Source organism: Apteryx mantelli, chromosome 11, assembly GCF_036417845.1.
Source record: "Apteryx mantelli isolate bAptMan1 chromosome 11, bAptMan1.hap1, whole genome shotgun sequence".
NCBI classification, from domain to species: Eukaryota; Metazoa; Chordata; class Aves; order Apterygiformes; family Apterygidae; genus Apteryx; species Apteryx mantelli.
Window position 1 is genome coordinate 14,568,298 of NC_089988.1, and position 13,103 is coordinate 14,581,400.

Below are 13,103 nucleotides of genomic sequence, written 5' to 3' on the forward strand. Positions count from 1 at the left end.
GGGGACACCGCTAGCTCCAGGCCTCCAACTAGACTCTGTGCCACTGATCACAACTCTCTGAGCTCTGCCTTTCAGCCAGGTCTCAATCCACCTCTCTGTCCACTCATCTAGCCCACACTTCCTGAGCTTCCCTATGAGGATGTTATGGGAGACAGCGACAAAAGCCTTGCTGTAGTCAAGGGAGACAACAGCCACTGCTCTCCCCTCATCTACCCAGCCAGTCATTCCATCAGAGAAGGCTATCAGATTGGTTAGGCATGATTTCCCCTTGGTGAAGCCATGCTGACTACTCCTGATCACCTTCTTGTCCTCCACATGCTTGGAGATGGCCTCCAGGATGAGCTGCTCCATCACCTTTCCAGGGATGCAGGTGAGGCTGACTGGCTGTAGTTCCCTGGGTCCTCCTTCTTGCCCTTTTGGAAGACTGGGGTGACATTGGCTTTCTTCCAGTCCTCAGGCACCTCTCCTGTTCTCCATGACCTTTCAAAGATGATGGAGAGTGGCTTAGCAATAATGTCCGCCAGCTCCCTCAGCACTCGTGGGTGCATCCCTTTGGGGCCCATGGATTTGTGGGTGTCAAGTTTGCTTAAATGATCTCTAACCCACTCCTCCTCCACCAAGGGAAAGTCTTCCTCTCTCCAGACTTTCTCTCTTGCCTCCAGGGTCTGGGGTTCCTGAGGGCTGGCCTGAGCAGTAAAGAGAAGCCCTCCAGCAGCTCCTTTCCATACCCTCGCAGGGAGTGATGCACCTGACAGTGCTTCTGAGAGAGGACAGTGACACAGGACAAGGGGCACTGTGAGCTGCAGTACTGGGCACCAACTGTCTGTGCTTGGTCTGGGAGTCCTGGCAGGTGGTACTGGTGACTGTAGCCCTTGAGAAACCCTCAACCCTGCTAGCAGCTGTGAGTCCCCTCCATGACTGTTGGGAGCTTCTGAAGTGTCGTGGCTCCCATCAGCACCTCATCCCTCCACTGGCCCAGCCCTGCTGCCTTGCACACAGCCCCACTGTGCAGGCATCACACAGGACAGGGTGCGTTGTGAGGTGGGGAAACATCCCCCCAGCATGGTCCCCATGACAGCCCTTGGTGCCCCGTCTCCCACAGCCCTCCTGCCTAGCAGCCTCCCACCACCCCCCAGCCCCTGTCCAGCCCTGGTCCTGTCCCCCTAGGGTTAGCAGAAGGCCATGCTCCAGGGACTGCTGAGGTCTGGAGTGCACAGAGAGGCCAGGCAGGGATGGCCATCCCGCCCATACAGGTGCTGAGGCCAGAAGGCAGATGGAGCTGGTCACAATCAAAGTTCACCCCTTACCAGGACCACGGGGAATGGCTAGTGCTGGAAATGACTGATACAAGAGACTGGGTGTGCGAGGAGTTTCCTGGGGCAGTTTCTCCCCTCTGGTCATGCAGCAACAAGCTGGCCTGGATCTGTGTTCTGACAGACCATCTTTGAGGCCCCCCCATGGGAGGAGGATGGTCTACAGGCCCAACATATGGCTCCAGCACCTCCTCTGCATGCTCCCTGACAGCCCTGCAGAGGACCCAGCAGAGGGCTCGTCCTCCCAGGGCTCACAGCTGGACATCCAGTCTTCCAGCTGGGCGTGGACCCTTCTCTGGGGGTGACTTTTGGGGTAAGGACCAGCATGTGGAGTGGGGGAGATTGTATCAAGGAAATGTGCTGGGGATAGAGCATGAGGGACAGCAGCTTTGGAGGAAGAGCCCAGCCTTCAGGCACTGCACCTGCAAGAACCTACTTTATTACAGAGATACTGTGATGGAGTCAGCTCTGACCCAGTGTTGGACACAACTTTATATGGGCACCAGGTGAGACAGAGCAGTCACAGTGAAGGTGGAATGAATCCAAGCATTCATGTAGCAACATGGTGACAAATAATAATAACATCAGTAATAAAAGTAATAATACAAATAAAGTGAACAAACAAAGCTCAGTCCTGGTAGGGGACATAATGGGAGTCATTTGTGGAGAGCAATGGCAATGTTACCACTGCTGAAAAATGTGCATGAAATCACTCTCCTCAGGGCATCTTTGAGCTCCTTGTTCCTCATGCTATAGATGAGAGGATTCAGAGTTGGAGGCACAACTGCGTACAGAACAGTTACCACCAGATCCATAGCTGGGGAGGAGATGGAGCGGGGCTTCAGGTAGGCAAAGATGATAGTGCTGACAAACAGGGAGACCACTGCCAGGTGAGGGATGCACGTGGAAAAGGCTTTGTTTCGGCCCTGCTCAGAGGGGATCCTCAGCACAGCAGTGAAGATCTGCACGTAGGACAGCACAATGAAAATGAAACACCCAAATATTACAGAAGCACTAAATGCAATAACCCCAACTTCCCTGAGGTAGGAGTCTGAGCAGGAGAGCTGGAGGATCTGGGGAACTTCACAGAAGAACTGGTCCACTGTGTTGCCTTGGCAGAGTGGTATGGAAAAGGTGTTAGCAGTGTGCAGGAGAGCATTGACAAAACTACCGCCCCAGGCAGCTGCTGCCATTCTGACACAAGCTCTGGTGCCCATGAGGGTCCCGTAATGCAAGGGTCTGCAGATGGCAACAAAGCGATCATAGGCCATGACGGTGAGAAGATAATACTCTCCTCCTAACAAGAAGACAAATAGAAAGACTTGAGCAGCACATCCTGAGTAGGAAATGGCCCTGGTGTCCCACAGGGAATTGGCCACGGATTTGGGGACAATGGTGGAGACGGTGCCAAGGTCAAGGAGGGAGAGGTTGAGGAGGAAGAAGTACATGGGGGTGTGGAGGCGGTGGTCGCAGGCTACGGCTTTGATGATGAGGCCGTTGCCCAGGAGGGCAGCCAGGTAGATGCCCAGGAAGAGCGAGAAGTGCAAGAGCTGCAGCTCCCGTGTGTCTGCAAATGCCAGGAGGAGGAACTCATTGAGGGAGCTGCTGTTGGACATTTTACTATCTCCGGGAATGGGGGACTGTGCAAGGAAGAAAAAACACAGTGAAGTTATAAGAGACTTTTCAAGCATGAAACCCCCAAATGTTGCAGTTCTCTCTTTGAGCTGGAGGGTGATCACACTCATATGTTGCCCTAGAAGGAAACCAGCCCCTCCTGAGAGCACACGAGTCCAGTTTCAAAGTGCACATCTCCAAACTTCTCACCCTTTCTCAGGGCACCTGAGGGAGCTCTCCACACTCCCCTTCTAGCCAAGCACACACAGGGCTCTTTTCAGATGCCCACATACAGCCTCCCGCCACCATCTCCATACTCTCAGCATCTCTGCAACTTCCTCATGGGGCTCTCAGATATCACAGTGATGCCATGAGACAGCAGTGCCTTTCCAGAGGGCAGGACACCACAGGGAAATGGTCAAAGGACTGTTAGGACTGAAGATGGGCTTGCCTTAAGGGAGAGTCAGGTCATTTCCCAGCTCCACAGACTGCATTTCCTGGAGTGCAATAGGTTAGAAGGAGACTGGGGCCACCCCACTCCCATGCAGATCTGTCTGCTCCATAACTTGCAGCATCAGTGTCTGAACTGCAGCTGAAAATCCCCAACCCCAGAAAGCCCAAGAGCAAGAAGAGGAGCAGCATGGACAGGAGGGGAAACAAGGAGCAACTCCATGATCCTGCTGCCAAAGGAGGCAAGGAGAGAGACAGAGAGGCATTCTGGAAAGCCTTCCCCTTATCCAGCTGGGCATGCCACCTCGCAGATGGTGATATTACAGATCATTCACTCTCAGCCCCTTTGTCAGGCAGCATGAAATGGGCCCATAGCAGGAGAGATGCCCCTCTCCTCTGCCAGAGGTCTGGCTGCAGGGGAGGCAGCTCATGCCCTGCAGTTCCCTCTCATTCCCTGCCCATCTATGCTGCCTTAATCTCTCAGAGTGAAGGTTTAGGAGTCCCACTTCCTTGACAAACCAGAAAATTTGTTCCTTCATTCTCCCTGCCAAAATTAGGAACCTGAAAGTGCAGAAATACCAGAAGGAAAGCTCCTTCCCTTTCAAGTAGCCCTTCTCTTGATCTCCTCTTGAAAAGACCCCTTGCACATATCCTGTGTGTTGATTTGGAGCTGTGAGCAATCCTGATCCACACAGCACCCTCTCAGGAGGAGAATGAACCTGCCCTGCCAGGGGTCTCTCCTACCACCCAGAGTTTCATCCTGCAGTGCCGTGGGGAGCTCCTCGGGCAGGCTGAGTGTTGAGCCTTGCAGGCAGCAGAGTCTCTGTTCTGGGCACACAGCACTCTGGGTCACAGGAACACTGCTCTGAATTATGGCACTGAGCAGACCTGTGTGCACACCCCAGCTTCACACCCTTGCAGGATCCCTGGGAGAAGGTAGCAGCATGACCTGTCCCTGGGACAGTGTGGCAGGGAATCCCTGCTCTGAAGCATCTCTCCCTCCTCTGCAAAGGAAAAAAAAAAAAAAAAAAGGGGGAGAGACATCCTTAAAAAACAGGTGTGAGATGGGATGGGATGGGTTGTTTTTAGAAGAGCCCTCCAGGAACCTCAGTAGCATTGCCCTGCAGCCAGAGACTTACCGTGTCAAGGGCTGTGAAGATTTCTCCCACAAGGTACTCTCCTCTCTCCTCCCACTCCACACTGCCTTGCACTTCTCTCTGCCTTGTCACCTCTCATGTCAGCAGCAGCAGGCAGTGCCCACAGCCCTGCCGCTCTTTGCAGAGGAGCTGCTCCTGCACACAGCTGTCTCTGGGCAGTGCTGCCCAGTTGCCATAATCTCCCTCCATCCCCGGAGCCTGGCTCCGCTCAGGAGCAGAGGCCCAGCTGAGCTCATGACTTTCTCTGTCCCTTGTGCTCCCTCCTTCTGGGAAATGTTCGCTGAAGTAGACTAAAATAATCAGGTATTGTCCTTTTCTAAAGAGTGAATAGAGACTGACTCCAGCACTGCAATTTATTTCATCAGAGGATGGCTATCTCGGAAAGGTGGAACTGTCCCACTCTGGAAGCCCCTGTTCCCATCTCCCCTAGATGGGGACAAGAAGGGAGCTCATTGTCCCATTGTTCAGGTGTTGATTCACATGACTCGGTTTGGGCTTCTCAGGGTGCTTTAGAAGGCCCTGAGCTGGTGTGGGATTCAGACCTTCTCGTGAGCTCCATAAAAAACACAAAGGGGGTGGGATTCCCCTGTCCCAGGCAGAAGTGAGCACAGCACGGATGTCTGCATGCGAGATCTTGGTCTATGCTCCCATTATAATCAATAGAGATGGAGGGTGGGAATCAGTTGTTCACACACAAACACCTGGTGATACTGGAAGAGACAGAGATGCTGGAAGACATGTGCCAGTATCTGCTTGCTCTCATGGAGCAACTGGGAGACACACATCCTTCTAGAGCATGAGTTGGGGATTGGGTAAGAGATTTCCTTGGCCACCTGCAATGATACGAGATGCCCACTGCTACCAGAGTTCCACTCACTAGGAAGCTGAGACACATGCAGACCCCAACATTGCCAACAGTTAATGTCATCCAGTGCAGGCACTTGATTCAGTGACACAGAAATAGGCCTGCAGGGCCAGGTCAGATGCCTGGGGTGTCCAGCACAAGCACATGTCTCTAGCAGATACACCACGGGACCTCTAGGAAAACCAGGCCCCTTTGTAGTGGTTGCTGGGCAAGTGCCCCAGGGCAATTCAGGTTTCCTACCAGTGCCCCCACAACTGGATCCCACCACTGCCTTTAGGCCAAGGCCTGCCGATCTACAGCCAAGACTGCTTCACAAATGGGAGAGGCACATCCCACCAAGGTCTCTGCTCTAGTCTCTGCACCCTTAAAACCTTCTAGCTTTCCTCCTCCTGAACCTCTTCTCACCCCTAGATGATATGAACCAGGACTGGGCTAATGATGACCACAGGGTGCCTGGATCACAGGCTGCCCAGGTGCAGGGAATTCTTCAGTGGCACCTTGTCCTGCCTGGAGATTGGTTCACCTCTGTCACAGGCTCCAAGGTACTGCAAATCAGCTCAGGCAGCAATCTTCTCTCCTGCCATTCCTGCACAGCCCAGCTCTGTTTCTCCCTGGCCTTGGGCACTGTAGGGTTTGATCTCTCAGTGGGAACCTCCTTTCACCATTACTTTGCCACCTGCTATCTAGGCCAGCATGGCTCTGCTCTGAAGTTGGACCATTGTACACACAGTGTCCTTGGCTCTTGGTAACAAGTTCCACCATGCTCAGCCTGTTCTCTCTGCCAAAGCTGAGGCTCTGTAGCCCAAATATATGCAAGTGCATGCAGCCTGGGGCACAGCCAGGAGCACAAGCTGTCACAGGACTGCAACATCATTGGAATAACTGAGTGTGTTGGGACCACTCACACGACTGGAGGGCTGTGCTGGTAGGGAGCAAGCTCTTCAGGAGAGACTGTCAGGGAAGACGTGCAGGGGACATGCCCTTTGTGTAGAGGGGCATCTCAGGTTTGTGGAGCACTTCCATGGGAGAGGCAAGGGTTTGGGTGGATGCTTGTGGGTGAGCATCACAGTACGCTTGACATCATGATGAGAGCTACAGACCACCCAATCAGTGCAAGAAGGTGGATGCAGTCTCCTTTAAGCAACGTGAGCAAGTCTGTGGATCACAGGCCCTGGTTCTTGTAGGAGGGACTTTAATCTTTCTGACATGAACTGGAAGGGCAAACAGCAGAGTGCAAGCAGGCCAGGAGGTTTCTGGAGGGCATCAGGGACAGCTTCTTAGCACAGCTGCCTGATAGGCCAATAATCATGATGCTTTCTTGTATCTGAAATTTTCAAAAAGAGAGGAACTGATCAGGGGTGGGATAGTCATTGTCATACTTTCCTACAGTGACCGTGAAAAAGTGGAGTTCCAGAATCTGAAGGGAGTGAGGAAGGACAGTAGTGAAGCACAGACCCTGGACTTCAGAGGGGCAGACTTGGGCCTGGTGAGGGGAGTGGCGGGGGATGCCATGGGAGGCAGCTCTGGAGGGTCCAGAAGCTCCCTAAAGCCAGCAGTTCTTTAAGTTCAGCACCTGCCAAGCACAAGGATGGTCCATCCCGATACTCAGTAAAACTTGCAGACATCTCAGGAGATCGGCTTGCCTACACTGGGAGCTCAGGAATGAGCTCCAGGGCAATAAGGCAGCATACAGGAAGCAGGAGGAGGGAGAGGCTGCAATGGAGAAATTCAGAAACATTGTCCAGCAAAGCAGGGATGGTGTTCAGGAAGCCAAAGCTCCCCAAGGGTAGACACTTGCAGGGGATGTCAAGGGCATGAAGAAGAGCTGCTACTGCTTCAGCTGCAGTAAAAGGGTGAAAAGGAAAATGGGGGCTCACTGATGGATTGGGCAGGGAATCTAGTAACAGCAGGTACGGGTAGGTCTGAGGAGCTCAGTGCCTTCTTGGCTTCAGTCTTTGCCAAAAGGGTCTCCCAGACTGTTGTGCTTAGAGTCAGGCCTCCAGAGGGAAAAAAACAACCACAGGTGGGTGATGACTGAGTGAGGGATGACTTGCATGGACTCAACCCATACAAGTCTATGGGTCTGGATGGGCTGCATCAGAAGACACTGAGGGGGCTGGCCACTATCGCGCTATAACGAGGCCATTCTCTATCATCTTAGAAAGACTGTGGAGATCAGGGGAGGTCCCAAGGACCAGAAGAAGGAATATGTTGTGCCCATCCTCAAAAAAGGCCACAAGGACAACCCAAGGAGCTGCAGGCTGTTCAGCTGCACTTTGGTGAGGAGTGTTTCATGGAGTGAATCCTCTCGCATCACACTCCTGGGCACATGGAGGAGAAGAAGGTGCCTGGGAGCAGTCAGCATGGATTTACTGAACGTAAATCATTCCTGAGCACCCTGATTGCCTTCATGATAAAAGGCCCATACTTGTGGAGGAGAGGAGAGGAGTGGATGTCATTTACCATGATTTTAGCAAGGTGTTGGACACTGTCTCCAAGAATATCCTTCCATACGAGTAAGGCATTACAGTAGGCTGGGTAGACAACAGGGTGGGTAAAAAGCTGCTTGGATGATCAAGCTCAGAGGGCTTTTGTGAATGGGTTGTGCTTTACCTGGAAGCCAGTGACAAGTGGAGGATGCAGGGCTCTATACTGCGACTTGTACTGTTTAACATGTTCATCAGTGACCTGGAGGACACAACTCTCATCACATTTGCAGATGGCACCTAATCAGGAGAACAGTCATAAGGTTGAGGACTGCCATCCAGATGGATCTCAGCAGGAGGGAGGAATGGGTTGCCAGTACTCAGGAAAACATCATCACCAGAAGAGTAACCTGCTCCATCTTTTAAGCACCTTCCTTCAATGCCAACTCCCAGAAGCCTAGGAAGTGGAGGACGTACTCCTACTGAAGTCTGCTGATGGAAATTGGTGTAGTTGTCTTCCCAAAGTTACCAAAACACAAGATGCAATTTAGCTCCTTATTTGTTAAAGGTTTGGCCCTTATGAAGAAAGAACTGATATTGTAGTTAAGGCATTGAAATGGTAAATCCATTTCTATTTCAAACGTTGTAACCCCTATCTTTTGCAATGGCAGACTGTCAGGAGGGATGCTATTGGTCAACAGATCTTGATTGCCTTGTACATGGCAAACATTCCATATGCTTGACTCAGGATATAAATAACTATCTCAAAATTGCCAGAATTTTCTCCCAGGCAAAATTATTCATCTGTCTAAAAAGCCTGTGTGTCTGGAATGCGGGGAAGGCTGGGTCTAAGTGTATCTCTGGACTCAGAAAACCTTTTGAACAAACATTTTCCATGATGTTTTCTGCTGCAGCAAATTCTAGAAGATTCAGGTAGGGTGCCCTCGTGATCACGGTATCCATTTGCTTGGGAAAGCACAGCATTGAGGTGCTTCAAGGATACATAACTGAACAGGAAACTGAAAAAGGAAAACTACTGATAGGAATAGCATTTTCGGGAGATTTGCATGGCATCCAGCTGGTGTTGCAAGCTACAAAACTGGTGCCCATGCTGGACCGTTCTGTAATAGTGTAGTAAATGTTGCTTTCAATGAGAGTCCAATGTTCTCCCACCATACAAGGACATGTGAAATATAAGTGACAGTTGGTGCTGTCCTTTGGGCTTCCCGGATGCTGGTGTCCAAGTCAGTCTGGAGCACCAGCAGCACCACACAGGCAGGAAAGCTGAGGGCAGGCACTGTCAGAGGAACCTGGTTATGAGTCATAATTTCAAAGTTCGTTTTATAAGAGGTGACAATCTCCAGCCTGTCTGAAGAGCTCCCCAGCTCACAGCTGCTGTCTCAATTCCAGAGGCTCCTTCCAAACAGGTTCCTTGTTCGGGAAGATCAAAGGCCATTGCCTTGTACAGGAAACTGTACAAGTCTGCAAAGCTCTCCTGAATATCCTGATGTAACTCAGTGTATTTCTCCAGTATAGGTGAAAACACCTGTTCTCCCGAGAAAAAACAATAGATGATAATCAGGAATGCCTTCTGTAGTTCCTAGACACCTAAACTACATATAGAATGTATATATGTATATATGTATATCCACATATATGTGTGTGTATATGTGTGTATATGTGTATTTATTATATATACATATATCATGACAGAGCACTTGTGTAGAACAACAGACTCCCCACACAACCGCAGGAACTGTGTTTTTGTAGGGCTGTGCTGTGCATGGTTCATTTGTACCAGCTGATAAAGTGTTTCTTTCTAAATGCAACAGCAGTCTCCTTCTTTCAGGATCCCAAAAGACCCAGAGAAGCCAAACAAATCCCTGCTTGCATGAATTCGGTGATGAGTCCATTCAGTGGACTCCGGCACCCTGCTGGATCCATGGCAGTGGGAGCCCAGCACAAGCCCCCTGCCCAGCGCAGCCTGGGGGCGGCTCAGGCCTCCCTGGAGAGCCCCAGCCCAGCAGGGAACAGCCCTGCAAGGCCACTGCATTTCTGGCCTGTCGTCTTCAGAGGCAGAAGTGGCCTCACCAGTCATTTCACAGCCCTGTTGCTGCTGCTCAGCTGCTCAGGCTGACATGACCTCACAGCTGCTTTGCTGATGCCCTTCCTGCTGCTGGCCTGTCCGGGACTGAGGCAGAAGTGACCTCACAGCCTACACTGAAGCCATAAACCTGCTTCTGGCCTATCAGCAGCAGAGACAGAGGTGACCTTACATGAACCAACAGCAACCAAGAGCCTGCTGATGACATAGAGTCTACAGAGAAGGAAGTGACCTCCCAGTCAGCATCAGAGCCATGTTCTGCTTTTGGCAGATCAGGTACTGAAGCAGCAGTGACCTCACAGTCAACATCCCAAGCACGTTCCTGCTTCTTGCCTATCAGGTGCTCAGGCAGAAGTGACCTCACAATACATTTCACAGCCATCTTCCTGCTGTCGGTCTATAAGCTGCTCATATTGGAATGACATCACAGCCACTTTGCTGACCCTGTGCCTGCCAGTGGCCTGTCATTTCTTCAGGCATCAGTGACCTCACAAACAACAATGACTCCATTTACCTGGTTCTGGCCTAACAGCAGCACAAGCAGAGGTGACTTCACAAGAACCTACACCAACCAAGAGCCTGCTGATGGCCTATCAGGTCTTGAGGCAGAAGTGACCTCACAGTCAGCACTGAAGCCATGTGCCTGGTTCTTGTCTATCAGGTACTGAAGTAGCACTGGCCTTACAGGCCCATATCTGAGTCATGTGCCTGCTGCTGGACGGTCATTTTCTCACACAGAAGTGACCCTGTAATTGACTCCCAGGAACATGGGGAAGGTTGCTCTCCAGGATTTTCTTGCTCCTGCAGGGGGTTCCCAGGAGCTGGGAGAGGGCCTACGAGGTAACAGTGCCCTGGCCCCAGGCACGCGTCAGCACCTTCTCCTCATGAGCTGTGGGACCTGTCCCTCCTCCCCTCAGTCCTCCGAGTGGCCAGCTGCTCTCCAACAGGGTGACAAGAGCCTGAGGTCTCCTTGCCCACCCAGAGGGCATGCTCCTGATGGACTCCCAGAAGCACTGCTGCCTGCTTGTCCACAAGCGCCTGGCCCAGGAAGTGTGTGCAGGGGGTTATCCCAGCGCCAGGCAGTGCAGTGCCATGAGGATCCCGCCAGGCCTCTTCTTCCAGCACTTCCTCAAACAACATGCTTGGGAGGAACAGGAAGGGACAGGTCCCACCCGTGTCCATCCAGCCGGCTGCAGGCAGCACCCTGGGGACTTGGTTTAGTTCAGCACAACACAATTCTGAGTGTAGCGGCAGGGCTGGCAGTCACTGGTGCCTTCCCCACCACTCCAGGAGCCGAGACTGCTCCCCAGTGCTGAGGAGCTACCAAGAAAGTTGGAAGTGCCCAGAGAAAGGCAGGGAAATACTGCAGGTCTCGTTCAGGCCAGATGTTACGGGATCTGCTTCTGGGGGCGTTTCAGTGGTGGTTGTAATGTGACTGAGGTCCCTTGGGAGCCACACACTGGAGGCATCCCGTAGTCTTCAGCCACCCAGGACTTCAAGGTCCCAGGCTGAAATCTTTGCTTGAGTGCCCAGCAACTCCCCTTTGGCTGGAAGGGGGTCTCTCAAATCCTGCTGCCCCCCATTCCACTTCCCACCAGGGGTGTCAGGAAAAGACCCTCCTTCTCCCAGGTGCTGTTGATCGTGGAAGAAATGGCCTTGCCAGAGAGGGGGTCAATCCACCTGTACTTGGAGGTGTTTCCTGGTGGGACTCCTGGCCTGAATTCCCCCTTTTGATTCATTTCTGCTTTCTTCCTCCACCTCTCCCACAGAAATCTATCTTACTCTGTGAGGTGTGTCAGAAACCCCTGGCATGAGCAGAGGAGGCCATATCCAGCCCTGTGGCTCAGGGCTTGGGATCCTTGGCACCTCGGGAGGGTCACTGTCACTTGTTTTTTCCAGGTCTTCACTGTGAGGTCTCAGGCACACATTTCCTTTTTCAGTGGGCTCCCCAGATTACCAGCGTGGCATTTCCCTGGCCTCAGCTCTTTCTCCACAATCCTCATCTATTATGGAAGGGGAAAAATGGAGTTCAGGGTAGACTGAGGTGGGACCAGAGGAAGGATCACTGAAGAGCAGAGAAGGCATCAAGTAGTTTAGAGCCACCCTCAGCACAGTCAGTCCTAATCTTTTATCTTTCAGACTAAACTCAGGCTTCATCCTGCAGACACTGAATACAATGAAAAAGAGATACTCTTCCTAATGACAAGCTAAGGTCCCATACGAGCCACCTCCAGAATTTCCAGCATAACATGGCAACACAGCTACCCCAGGGCATCTCAGGCAGCAATAGCCTCTCTCTGTGGTCAAATGAATCAAGCCCCAAAAGCAGATCCTAGTCATAATTTGAGATCTTCTCAAAAAATAACTCACAGCAACAATTGAAAAGAAATCCTCGTTTCCAAAACTTCACACAGTTTTTACCATTGCCAGATATTTTTTTCTTTCTTATGAATTGGCAGCACCATGTTCATGCACTACAGGAATTAGCCTGTCTATGAGTGTGTGTATATTTATTTATTTATTTATTTATTTATATGTACACACACACATTATTCATCAAAATACGTTTTCTACCAACACTCTGAATGGAGAAACTTTGTTCGGAGGAACTGCTTTATTTAAATGGACATGTTTCAGCTCCCTTCTTCTGCCTCTCTGTCCTTTCTTCTTCCTCACCCTCTTCTCTCTTTACAGAGCCCTCCAGGGAAAGATTCACTGAATTATGGCACTTAGGGTGGATGACACCTCTGGACATCACCTAGTCCCAGCCACCCTGGTCAAAGCAGAGGGAACTAGATGAGGTTGCCCAGGGGCTCCCCCCACTTATGAATTGTCCACAAGGGTGCTGAGAGTGCGCTCCATCCACTGTGCAGGCCATTCATCAAGGTGTTAAACAGTCCTGCCCCTCACGTCAATCACTGAGGGATGCCGCTAGTAACCAGCTGCCACTTGGAACTTGTACCACTGATGACAGCGTTTCAGCCTGATGGCCCAGCCAATCTTCCACCTGCCTTGTGGTCAATTGATCCAGGGTAGAGCTCAACAATTTGCCTATAAGGAGATTCTGGGGGACTGTGTCCAAGGCCTTGCTAAAGGGAAGGTGCACAGAATCCCCTGCTTTCCCCTTGTGCACGCAGGTATTCATCTGATGGTAGAAGGCAATCGGGTTGGTCA